Source organism: Amblyomma mixtum, chromosome 7, assembly GCF_055824585.1.
Source record: "Amblyomma mixtum isolate Tamu chromosome 7, ASM5582458v1, whole genome shotgun sequence".
Taxonomy (NCBI): Eukaryota; Metazoa; Arthropoda; class Arachnida; order Ixodida; family Ixodidae; genus Amblyomma; species Amblyomma mixtum.
The window spans coordinates 29,962,335-29,976,159 of NC_143018.1; the positions used below are offsets into that span (position 1 = coordinate 29,962,335).

Genomic DNA, 13,825 nt, shown 5'->3' on the forward strand with positions numbered 1-13,825 from the left:
GAGCGTGGTACGAGGAACGCACCGGCGGCCCGGCACCTGTCAGCAGAGGGAATGGAAGGACTCTTGGTTAGTTAGTGCTCTGGGGGATAGTGTTCTGCGCGCGCGCTGTCACTCTGCTTTCCCATTTACGGAGGGGTTCCCCTATTCGTAATCGCCCTGGTGTAGCCATCCCACCCAACTATACTAAATGCCTTTCCGACACATCCACATGACCTTAAGGTGCTTTTACTTTTTGTTTTTCCTGTTTTGACTCTACCCCCTTCTCCCTACCACCGTGGCAGCATTGTTTTCACCGTTCCTTCTTCACGCTTCTCCTTTTCACAAGACTCGGATGTTGCTACGCGAACACACGCGCTTGCACTCAACTTGCTCGGCAACAACGGCCATCGCTGTAAAAGAACTAAAAGCGTAAATATTGTGTCGAAAACTACCTCAAATACCTGGGTTAAGCCATAACTTGGCCGTAGAGTTCTTGATTGTGGCCAGGAATCCGGGAGTGAGCTGGATGAAGTCTCCTGGGCGGCCACACGGCTTCACCTGATGTGTGAAAGGCTTGTCGCCGGTCTGCTCCGTGGGCATGTCAACGCGCACGTCGCTCCTGTAGAAGGCACTCGACGAAAGTGGCCGGGTGCCATTTCTCTTATGCCATGTCTTGGGAACCTCGATGGTGACGTGTTTGAAGTACACACGTCCACTGGTGGCCTTGTGCAGGAACTCGGTGGAGGAGCGGAACAGCCCCTGCGTATTTTCATCATGCTCACAATCTACTTCGAAAAACGTAGCGCGAAACACAAGACACAGGTAAGGTGAAGACAGGACACGAGCGCTTACCTTACCTGTGTCTTGTGTTTCGCGCTACGTTTTTCGAAGATGCAATTGCTCCGACTAGCCCAGTTCAGCTTACTTGTGCAGTTCACAATCTACTCGTCGCGTACAGATTGTACAGAGGGAAAGGAATGAGGGTGGCGTAAAAGGACAGGAGGAAGTAGAGAAATGGAGTCGGTAGCAAGCACATGAAGCAGTGTACGCACGCTAAAATCAGAGGCGACCACACCTGTAGCCTGCGCACCAACCATGGTGGCTGCCGAGAGCTGTGACCTGAGCAGTGCACATCGACCGTCCTTCTTCGCTTAATACGCAGTGCAGATGTTCGGCCGTCAAGGAGAGTGGACGCCGTTCACGTCGGCTCCGCGAAACGGATGTCCTACTGCCGAACCATCAATCTGCATTGCTCAGCACTAGTTGAGGTGCGTCCAGCAGGTTACCAGGCACCCGTAGATACCATTTTAATCCAGGTGGGCCTGCTTTTGGCGATTTTACGGGGTTGTGTCTGTTGATCACGTTGGCGCAGCTGCTAAGCCTAAGGCTTGGGGACGACGCTGGGCCGCTGACGCGGCACTAGGCGCGGCCACCATGAGTCTAGCAAAGGGGCTACGACCGGGAAAGCATGCAAGTAGTGGAGCTACAGGCTGCGAAGAAACCAGTCTTTGATGAAGCCTCCGAATATGCTATTCGGAAGAAATTAGAAGAGCAAGAGCGAACGTCCGCAAGGCGCGCGAGCTCGGAATGCCAGGAACGCTTGCGCGGTGGAGACGCTGCTGACGGCCAAGACCCCACTTCGGCGCCTAGCAAACCGCTTCAACAGAAGCATTGGAGACCAGAGGTGGTGCCCAAGTTCGGCACTGAGGACTATGTTGTCGTCGTAAAACCCAAAGGAACGCTGAATTTGTCAAATTACAAGGGTACCCATCAGATTGGAGAAACTCTATATGCTGCTGCCGGCATCGAACGCAAATCACAAGCGCTTGCAATATGGCCAGCGTGGGATCAGAACATAGTCACCGTTGTAATTCGAGACGCAGCGCTTATTCGGCAAGTCCTCGCGGTGGAGAGTGTACAGATTGGCGGCCAATTATATATGGTGCAAGTCTACCTCAAGATTCCCGAAAATACGTGCCGTGGAGTAATTCAAGTGGCTTCCAAAGCGTCCGAAGCAGATATTGCTCAAGCTATTTACTCGCCAGGCACTCCCGTGGTGGGTGTGAGGAAATTAGGAGAATCGTACGCGGCGGTGATCACGTTCGAGGGCCGTAAAGTGCCGTACGTTCAACATGTTCTACTGGGGAGAGGCTGTGCCCGGCCGTCTCTACCGGAAGTTCACGCCACCTTGCACCCGGTGCGGAACATAGGGGCATAGAGCGGACGTTTGCCCTAATCCACTAGATAAGCTCTGCCGGGCCTGTGGAAACATAATCCAAGAAGAGGGGCACGAGTGCCAGCCCCGATTCATAGTCTGTGGGGCGGCCATCTCACGAACTCCGCGGACTGCACGTGGAAATACAGGAACGGTGCCGGAGCCGGGCGGAAGCCTGGCGGAAGGAAATCCAGCAACCAGCGTCAATCCAGAGAGGACCGGAAAAATTGAGGGCCTGGGCCGCAATCACAGAAGAAGCGGATAGGGGCTCCGTCGCCGGGTCCCGCAGCGAGGACCGCAACGGGGGAGTCCCGGCAAGGGCCTGAAGGAAGCGGTCGTCCAGGTGACAAGAAATCGGGAAGAGCCGGATCGGAGGAAACCACGGGCAGCAAGGTGAGCTGGGCACAGGTTGCCGCTTCCCTGCCTCCCACGTTGGCTGTTGAGAAACTTAAGGAGGAAAATAGCAGATTAAAAGAGGAACTAGTGAAGTATAAAAGTCAGGAGTTGAGAACATCGGCAGGGGGAGAAAATATGCCAGAAGCGCCTGGTGTATCTGCAATGGAGGAGGATGCTTTCCTCCCTGCTACTCAGCAGGCACGAACTCCTGTCCCCAAGGGTGCGAAATAGAAGGAGGAGGAGAGAAAAAGTAACGCAGTGGCTACGGAGACCGATAAGGGGGCTGGTGCCAGAGAGAAAGAAGCCAGGATTGAGGATATTGTGGAGCGATGTTTGCTGAACGAACTTCCGCGTTTGGAAGCTCGCTTAACGCAAAATATCCGGACGAGCTTCCAAGGAACTCTAGAAATTATTATTGAGAAAAACGTTCAGGCAGCTATTGAGAGGGGCATTCAGGCTGCGGTAGAGCGGGTCTTACAGGGCATCTTGGAGGCCCGTCTGATTAAGCTGCAAGCCTTTGAAATCAGAATCCATCGGAAACTTCAGGAGCTTGCGGAGTGTACGCGGACAAAGGTTCCAAAATTAACAGGCCGGTTGCTAATAGACAGCTTGCAGCTGATGATTCGCCCGACACCGGTGTGGACGCACCAAGCGCGATTTCCTTTAGTGTTCAACACTGCCCGCCCTCCTTAATTGCAGATTTTTCAGTGGCACTTCCGCGGGTTTAGAAAGAAGAGGGATTCGCTACAGCAATACGTAGATTCGTTGGATAAATTACCAGATATTATTGCACTGGAGTACGTGAATACGGAAGCCAAACTCAGACCATACAGCACGCATCCAAACAGCTCATCCACTTGCATTCTGGTGCATAAGGATTGCACGGCTTTGACAATTGAGCTGGAGTTAGTCACTGAGGTGGAGCATATATTTATTCAGCTTCTACCGAACGTACACACTAGCATAAGTGTTTATGTGTTGAACATATATAGTCGACCGAAGAACAGGGGTGCGTCTTTCCATGAGAGTTTCCAAAAGGCCGCGCAATTGGCAAAAAGGGCACCTCTCATCACTGTGGGGGATTTTACCGCGTATAGCTTCTTGTGGGGATATAGTAAGGAGGATATATTAAGGGAAGGAGACTCGCTGCGGCCATATCGGACCTAGCACTGACGATTCTTACTGACCCGCAGCATCCCACGAGGATTGGCAACAGTGTATCGAGAGATACATGTCCAGATCGCTCGTTGATTAAAGGAGCGAGAAACTACGATTGGCACAACACGGAGGAAACCTTAGGGAGTGGCCACTGCATTCTCAAGATCTGCCTCGACTACAATAAGCATCGCAAACCGAGAGGGAATGCCCGGCTCACGGACTGGTCGTTGTTCCGACAGGCGGAAGACTCTACGCTCAACGCGCCCATAGGAAAGTACGAGGAGTGGGCTGAGTCGCTGCTGGGAGTCAGGGACCGCTTCACACGTACGCTGCAGACATCAGGAGTCCCGGCCATTGACAACCACCTACTACATCTATGGGAGGCCAGAAGAAGTCTCACACGGCGGTGGAAAAGGCAAAAACATAACCGCAAGCTCAAGATCAAGATCGCGAAATTAAGCTTGCAAGCAGAAGAATATGCACGACCCCTGGCCAAAAACAACTGGTTAGCCAAATGTGACTCTATGAAAGACAACCTTAGCACCAAGGCGGTGTGGAGTCTTCTGAGATGTTTGATAGAGCCCGCCAAGTCTCGCGGGGATCAGCAACGTAACCTCAAGAGAGCCCTACACGGCTTCGCGGGCACGGACAAGCAGCTAATTGCAGCCCTCGCGAGCAAGTACCTCTGTACAGTGAAAGACAACGAGCCAGTACGGGATTATGAGGGTATGGACAATCCCGACCTAGACAAAGAGTTCGAAGTCGAGTAAATACAGGCGGCGCTTATGGCCATGAGGCGGGGCGCGGCGCCAGGGAACGACAGGGTGACGGTGGGATTGCTTGTAAATCTCAATCGGCAATTGCTTGAACATCTCACGCAGTATATCAACGAATGCTAGAAAAGTGGACAGTTACCCAGGGCATGGAAGACGGCTGATGTCAGCTTTATTCCCAAGCCTGGAAAGGAGGTGAACATCAATAACCTCAGGCCCATCTCGCTTACGTCGTGCGCCGGGAAAGTGATGGAGAAGGCGGTACACATGCGGCTTTCGACGTATTTAGAAGACCACAATATTATACCTTACACAATGCTTGGATGGTTTGGTTTATGGGGTTTAACGTCCCAAAGCGACTAAGGCTATGAGAGACGCCTAACAATGCTTGGATTTAGGGCACACTTGTCAACCCAGGACGTGTTACTGCAGCTGAAGATGGAGGTTATCGATCCCCGCGTAAACGAACCAGTAGGGCCATACTGGCACTGGATCTTAATGGGGCTTTCGACAACGTGAAGCATTCCAAGATTCTGGAAAATCTACAGGGTACTCACCGCGGAAAGCGTACCTTTAATTACATCAAGGATTTCTTGCAAGATAGGCAAGCGCACATCAGGATTGGCGACACGAGGTCCGAGGCGTTACCCATGGGCACCAGGGGGACGCCTTAGGGAGCAGTCCTTTCTCCATAGCTCTTCAACGTTGCCCTCATGCACCTGCCGGAACAACTTAATGCCATAAGGGGAATCCGCCACGCCCTCTACGCGGATAACATAACCATATGGACAACGGAGGGAAACTTGGGATAGATGTAGGAGGCCCTCCAAGAGGCTGCCAGTACGGTTCAAAAGTATGCAGAAGAATGCGGACTGCGCTGTCCCCGGACAAGTCGGAGCTCCTCGTCCTGCGAGGGAAGGGGGATGCTGCATCGCTGGAAATCTTGGTCCATGATACACCTATTCCCGAGGTGGAAACAATACGTATTTTGGAGCTGCTCATTAACAACAAGGATGTGAACGCAGCAGCGATAACCAAGTTCCGAACGGTGTGTGAACAAGTCATCCGTACGATATCTCGGATCACAAGCAAGAAAAACGGCATGCAAGAACAGGATACCCTTATCCTAACATAGGCCTTTGTCATCTGCAGGATAGTGTACGTGGCCCCGTACCTTCGTATGAGGAAGACTGACCTAAACCACCTGGACGATATCATTCGAACGGCTTATAAGAAGGCACGCGGCCTACCCATGAAAGCATCTACGGAGCGTCTGCTAAAACTAGGGGTACACAACACGGCTGATGAAATGATTAGCGCCCATCTTACAAGCCAGGTAATGCGACTGGCCACAACTACGACCGGCCGCAGGGTCTTAGAAGATTTAAACATTAGCTTTCCGCAGCAAGTGGCTGGGAGACAAGATATACCTAAAGAGTGGAAGAGCAAATTGCTTACGCTTCCGCTTCCCAAAAAACATGCACCCGGAGCATCATCAGGCTAGACGAGTGTCGAGGAGCAAGAAGATGAACGAGTGCTATTCAAAAGAAGAAGGAGCCTTCTTCGTGGACGTTGCGGGTCCTGTACAAGGCATATCAACAATCTCAGCGGTGCACCAAATGCAAGTCGTGGACGGGCTTTGAGTTTGCAACGGGGATTTTCAATTTCAATTTATTTTCGAATTTCTTTTACAGAAAATACAAACACTTTTTGGACCCATACCCAGTGGCTAGTTCGGGTCCAAGTACACGAAATACGTAAAAGCAAATTCAAAAACGGCGGACATATACAGAAAAGCGTAAGCGTAGTACAAGATTAAAAGCAAAGCAGTCTAAATAACACTGGTAGATAACATTCGGCGCGGCAAAAGAAAGAAAATAGCTTTGAAAACATGACATGCAAAAAGAACTTTCGGACATCAAGTGTTAGTAAAAACTATCGTATTACATATCGTGATACACAGGCTATGGAGGAAGTAGCGATAGCCCTAGCCGCAACGCACTCCGCATCGAAATACATAGTTACAGATTCCCAGGCGGCTAATAGCAACTATATGCGTGGCAGAATCACGCCACTAGCCTGCAAAATTCTTAGTCAATGTAGGACTTCAGCTGAGTGGAAGGAATTAATATGGGTACCTGGTCACCAGGGAGTTGAAGGAAACGAGCGCGCACACGCTTCGGCCCGAGCTTTTCTTCCCCGGAACCCTTTACGTCCTCCCTTACTGATTAAGGCTCCCCTTCTTCATTAACAACATATTCAGAAATATTACAACATTTGCGCCTTGAAAGGCATACAGACATGTGCTAAACGTGTTTTGCGAGGTGTTATATTTGAGCCCGGTATGGTCTTCACTGCGTTCGGCGCAGTACAGAGGCGGATATGCTTTGGTAAACGCTTCACTGAAACATGTCTTTTATTAAAAACACTCACGAGCACACTGCTCGGGGCATCTCTGCGGGCATATATGTGTCCACATGGTTACTTACGGCAGCCGATCGAGGCGAGCGCCGATCCTGTCGTCGCCAACTGTTGTACAGCTTGATCTTCGCTTCATCTACATATGCTTAAAATATCTGAGAGGTACTTTAGGCATGCATCTCCTTGCGTTTGGCTCATTAAATAGATGAAAAGAATCTGCCAGCGCTGATTATGCAAGCACACACCGTACGTGAGGCGCCGACACGCAGGGCTTGATTGTAGCGCCTTTCGATCCAGTGCCAGTTCTGTGCGGTAAAGCTGTGGCATCAGCGATACGACACGCAGCCAGATTTGCAAAGTACACGCGCTTGTCTTCAAGAAGCTGATATGCAAGTTCAAGAAGCTGATATGCCCTTTGGCGAGAATATGCGCGCATTCCTTGCCCGCAGCAAAAGCCGGCGGCCGACAGGCTGCAGTTGAACAGAACGTATCCCGATGTTTTCTCAGTATACAGCTTACAGGAAGCAGTTCACGAGCGTAGAAATCGCAATGACCACACCAGAGTCACGCAGGGTCGATCGCCTGCGGTCATACCAGTCATACTTACTGCGTAGAAAAGAAACACGCGATAATCCGAGAGTACGGCGGGTTGTTTGATAAGCAACGCACAGGCAGTTTTTCCCTCCGATGAGGTGTCGACTGAAGCACGTCAGATTACAATTGCTCATCGCATGCTTTTGATGATTTCTAGAATTTTACACAGCACAGTGTGCACCGAAGGCACACGCTCGCATTCTCGTCGCCGATGTATACCGGTGCGAGCACGATCAGCTCTTTTTTCTGCAGTCAGCGGCAGCCCTGAATAACTTCAGTTCGTTGTTTTAGATACCAAGCAGCCTATTTCTGCCGTACGCGTGCGCAGCAATGAGAGACAGCCGCACGCACAACTACGGGTCTACGGGGACCATGCGCCCTCCGTGATCCGCGTCTTTCTTGTCGCCGCGATTGCCGGCTGGCTGGTCCCGGTGGCCACCAGACCATGCGACCATGATGCGATTTCCTGTCAGAGGCGAACTTTGTTGCAGCTAGTGGGCTGCCCGAGCGCTGTAAATCGAAGAGGCCCATTGCTTCATAACAGAGGGTGTGCACTACTTCGGGAGCGATAGCCAAGTGACTTGCCGGTTCCGCCCTTGTACAGGAGTTGGTCGTTGTGCTTCGTAGCGATTGGCTCCGGATTTTGGGGGGGGGGGGGCGCAATACTTGCTTGGTCACTGCTGTACTGTGTAACTTGAGCAGAGATAGCGAAGGCCCGTATACGACCATCGTCCTTACATTGCGAGTCATATGGGTCCCGTTCTTTATAGTGGTATGCTGAGGGCAAGGACAATTTGCAGAATCATAGACCATCCTTCCCAATGGCCACAGAACTCCTAGTAGACCTCAGACGAGGGTGACAACGTCGTCGCGCCTTAGCAGCGGCAGCTTTTTGTGTGGAATAGTCCCGTCTCATTCGTTCAACCTCCCGTTCCTTTTCAAGCAAGGATAATCTTTTGATGCACCTTCATGACCGCCGCGGCAATTGGCAAACTTTAGGACTCTATCTGGCATGCATCACCGCTGTGTGGATGAGAACAGCACGGCACATGATGGAGAAATTTCACATACTACTCTCGTGTCCAATTTTCATGCATTTCCGGCACTGGAGAGCCTTCAGAACGAAAGGCTTAACCACGTGCCTCAAGTGCCTTGGTTAACGTGGTAGTTATTCTAATCGGTTTTCAAACCCATGCCAAAAGCAATGAGCCGTGAAAAAACGCTCCGCATTCCCACGGGGGGAAAGGGGAAGGAAAACTTCCTTACCTTGATGTTGTCAACGATGGACTCGTCCGGAGGAACATTGTCGCTTATGGATACCCACAGTTCCTTGTAGCCCCCATCTTCCTTGTCGATGTCGACTGACGACGCCGTGGTTAACAAAAGCAGCAGAACGTGCGTAAAACCAAACATCCCGCCCACTTTCACGTCGCCCTCAGTGCACCTGGGAAGTATTAAAAAGAAATATTTAAAGGCGTAACAACCACAGCTGTTCTATTGAAACTGTGTAGCATTGATTTGAGAATGGAGAGAGAGAGAGAGAGTATACTGAAATTTGGCTTTTATTCTAGACAAGTGGGCAAAATGATGGTCTTTTTGCGCTCGGTACCAGCACTGGTGCACTGTAGGGAAGAACAGAAGCTGCGTTTACTCTGGTGCTGCTCATCGCTTCCTAGACAACACTTGCAAGAAAGCTAAGAATGAAACTTTTCACTGACGAAAGTCTGAAGGCCCCGAGCGGTGTGTATTCTTTCCACTCTCACAATTCACGCATTTATCGATTACTCAGGATTACTTTCGTAGAACTGCCCTTTCTGTACGAACTAAGTGTGAGTGATTGGGCCGCAAAAATTCCTTACCGGTGCCTTACTTTGCAGAAGAAAAGGCAAATTGCTTTCGCAACAGAAGCGGTCGGATGAACAGACTTTAAATTATAGGCTCCCGCCGTTTGGATTAAAGACTGTCTAACAGAAAATATTTCCTAGATTCAAATCCGTGTGAAAGCACGGATTCTGTTGTTGTGGTCCTCAAGATGATAATGGAGCTTACTCATGGCGGTGGATTGGCGAAAGGCACAAACGGGGACTGAAAGACGCTGAGAAGTTGTTAAAGAAAAAGTAATGCAGGTTTGGGTATTTACAATAAGGACAAATCGAAAACTGTGAGATTGGTGACTCAGAATGGTAATTGGGCAATACTTGCAGTGTTTAAAAGGTTTAGGTTACAGATCAATTTTTGAACAGAAGCCGCCATAAGAGAGATTTGGGAAAGCTTCAAGCACGTCACCCATTTCGTGTCCCAAAGGAAACTTTGTATGGCGGAGAGCAATATCCTGTTGCTGGTCCCAAGGGTAGAAGCACCAAGAGGCAGAACATCCTCCGCGAAGAAATTTACTCTAAGCTGTCGTAACGGGTGTTCGAGTAAGTGCCCTTGTACTTCCCGCATCCCGACTGCCCGCGTCTTCTCTACCTGTGGTGCAATTTTTACTGCACCACAGGTTGAGAAGATGCGGGAAGCCGGGACAGGAGGCAAGCGCTGAGGCTGAAAATTTCTTTCAATAGCAGATACCTACGGAACCTGGCCTTTCTAATATGTGCGCAGGTTGGAAAAAAAGTCAAGACGGGGCGCTTCACATCATAACCCACTTTGTGCTTCATGGGAAAATAAATCTATTTGTTCGGAAAGCCTTGACAGGCAGTTCCGCTCTGGCACTGTCAGCGACCCCATTTTGCCGGCGCGAAGACAGCCTTTTCCGAAATACTGCTTTTAGGTATACAGTTGGGGTGATTCTTTTTGTCTTCATCAGAGAGAGACGAGCAACACCTAATCGTTACCCACTGCGCTTTCGAGCTCGCACCTCAGCATCCAAATCAACGCATTCAACAGCTGATATTTCTACCACACTGTGATTTTGAGACTTGCTTGGAGGAGCGGGCAGTCGCACTGTTAGCACTTGGCATAATCGATTGGTAGCCGTGTGGACAGAGGATTGGGTTGGTGCAGCCAAAGCTGATGTGAATGCGGCACATAGAGGAGCAGTGGAGGCGTGCAACAAATTGGACGTCTGATTCGCCATCCCCTTATGGTGATCTAGTGCGACGAAGCTCCCATCTTCGGGGACGAAAGCAATTGTGATGCTCCTTACTCCACCACGGAAGAAGCAGTGGAGTAGCAACTAATCAGGGGAGAGACAGGCCGACCAGGGGGAGCTCCCCTGGCGAGCCGAACTTGTGGACATCCGCCAATGTTCACGCTTTCAGCCACACTGTAAAGCAAGAACGCAAGAAACAAAGCACAAAATCATGAGATAGCGCAGCCCACCTGGAACGTAACCACAACCCACGAGGCGCCGATGTCGTACAGAAGTTTGAGTCACCACGCGTTCGAACCAGAGGGAGACTGTTGTTGTTGTTGTTCACCTCATAGAATGGCAACGGTTGAGCTTGCTTCTTCTTCAGCTTCCCTCCACCTGGCGGCCAAGGCAGACTGGCCGGAGTCCGCTCTATTTCGGATATGTGCTGCGTAGGAGACGACGATGAGCGGGCAGTCCTCCCTGCCAGTGCCCTGCTTGTCGTGGAATGATGGGTGGGAGACAGCTCATCGACATAAAAAATCTCACCGGAAAAGCCTCTCTCATAACGACTTTCCGCAAAATTGGTTAAAGTATAACTTTTTCGCGGCTTCATTTAAAAGGACCATTGGTAAAGCGAAAGAGGAGTACAATGTGAATTTCAAAAGTCGTCTATCAAGCCCTAATGACCGCAAAGTTTTGTACCGATCCATGGAATAGGACTTGTTAATGTTGTTAATCTTATCCGCCGACGTAAGTTTCTGCCGCCCACTGCTACATTTGCCTTCTCTTGGAATCCATTCCGTTACCCTTAAAGACCACCGGCTATCGTGCCTTCGCATTGCATGCCCTGCCCAAGCCCATTTCTTTCTCTTGATTTCGACTAGGATGTCACTAACCTGCGTTTGTTCCCTCACCCACTCCGCCCGCTTCCGATGTCTTGACGTTACACCTATGATTTTTCTTTCCATAGCTCCGTGCGTTATCCTTAAAGGGACACTAAACCAAACTTTTGGAGCTGCTTTTTTACATGTAAACAAGAGGTTGTCTGCTAAAATTGATAAATCCGACAAGCATTTTAGCGAAAAAGGCGGATAATACTTTTTTTTTCGCGATTTATTGCCGTGTCGTTGCACCTGGCGGCCGCCTGTGGAAGCTGCGACTAGACGTCATTACACCCGCGCCATCCGCGCGCCCACCATTCCAGCAGAAGCACGATTGCCAGCGCGTCGGCCGCTCGTCGTCTGTCTGTCGTCTGCGCACGGCGTGCACAGATATGTCAAGATGTTAATCGATGCTGTCTACATGCCATAATCGTATGCACGCTTACGATACGCTAAATGCAGCTATTTTTTTCGGACCTCACGCCGTTTCTAACATTCTTACTTTTAAAAGAGGCGCGCGACGATGTTGAGACTAGTGGCGCCATCTGGTGGTTAGGAGGGGAACCATGTCTGTCAACAAACCGACACCCCTCAAGCCTAAAAGGGGCAGAATCGTCGCTCTAAATAAAAAAAAATAAAGCAAATTTATTACTGTACGTTTTCTTATCGGTGACAGGAGACGAAGCAAAAGACCAGTGGCCTCTTTATGGCCAGTGAACGCGCTGAATAAGGCAGTTACAACGACGAATCCAGTCCGAAGCGAGGCTTCATGCATCGAAGGGCGCCGCCATATTTGTCGCCGCGGGAATGCAAGGGCGGTGCCTTGACGTCACGCTCTTCGCCTCGCGCCGGCCGGGAGGGCTTGGCGCGCGCTCGTGAAACATCGAAAATAAAACCATCGGCTGATAAATATGCGCAGTGACGACTAGACTTCGGTGCAATCACATTCCGAGAATTTATTTGCATTGTTTTTGCTCAATTTTAAGATTTTGCTTCAGTATCCCTTTAACTTATGCTGAACCCTCTTTGTTAGCCTCTACGCTTCTGCCACATCCTCTCGCTCAATTCGGGCTACCGTTTACTCTTCCCGTCCTCCAATCACTCGGTGCAACCGTCAAAGGACATGCCCTTAAGCAGTTGTGTGTCAGCTTCTTCACAAGTATATTATTCAAACTGGGAGATTTTTGTGTTAACTTCTCGTAGCCTTTACTTTTCTCTCAAAATCATTTTATTTCTGATTACTGATTTAAAATTTAGTTATACAACCGGCACCGCTTCGTTTTCTCGATTTTCATGGGAATGTCCTGAATATCTTTCAAAATTCGTGATTTTGTTTTAACAGATTCTTCTGTTTATATTTATCAGCCGATTGAGATAAACCACGATTAGCTCTTTACTGTTTCGATCTGCACCAAACCCTGGCTAATACACCCCCCCCCCCCCCCCCCCGGGGATATGTGCCATATTTCTTTGGCAACAACAAAAACAATCTCTGACAACTTTGATGAAATCATGAAACGTCTGAATAATGAAGACAAAGAAATCGTGCACCTGCAGAAAAGAATGGCACAGGTATAAAATACGCGCTGCGAAGAACAACTCTCCCAGCCCCATCCTGGATAACCTGGAATTCTTAAGAAAAAAAGAACAGAAGTTCATGGTGTTTCTTAAAGTGGGCTTGAAATTCTCCTAGTGAAAGTAAACGAAGTGCCTAAACAAAATAATGTCGCAGATATTAGAGCGACACTGAGCCCTGCTACCGACTTCCTGCAAAAGCAAACAATATAAGCCGTTATTTACAAGCTCAAAGAAACCAACAGCTTCAAGGCAGGAGATCTTGAGGAGAAAAGGCAAAGTAATCCTTACTGCTGCAAACTAAAGATTGGGCTCGCCGATAAAAATTAACGGCGCTTTAGCGTTGGTTAAACCCACTGAGGAACTAGCTTCACGATGGTTTATCTTGGTGAAGTCTTGTATGCTGTTGTTGAGTGTTCCTTTGATATTTTCCAGGCTAAACCATTGTGACGCTCCCGCTTTTCAATGGGTTTAACCAAAGTTAATTCACAGTTAATTTTTTTACCCTCTTCTGAGCACATGACGCCATGGCCTGGCACGTAAACACCACACGTGGACTCTGCAGACGCTGACGTCACGGCTTGGCACGCGAACACCACGTTTGCACTTAGGCCTACTGTCGGGCGCACCGGTGTACTTCCTTTATGTACTCGCTTTAGAAGGCAGGGACGGCACGGCCCAACGCGTATACACCGCATGTCGACTTATTCGTAGGCGCGCCGGCGCTCTTACCGTCATGTACTCGGTTAAAGATGGCGCG

General features: G+C 49.8%; 1 pseudogene; it reads left to right on the plus strand.

Annotated features, from left to right (window-relative positions):
• The first annotated feature begins 1,199 nt into the window (after positions 1-1,199).
• Positions 1,200-2,459, plus strand: LOC149335515 (uncharacterized; annotated as a pseudogene).
• The last annotated feature ends 11,366 nt before the right edge of the window (positions 2,460-13,825 follow it).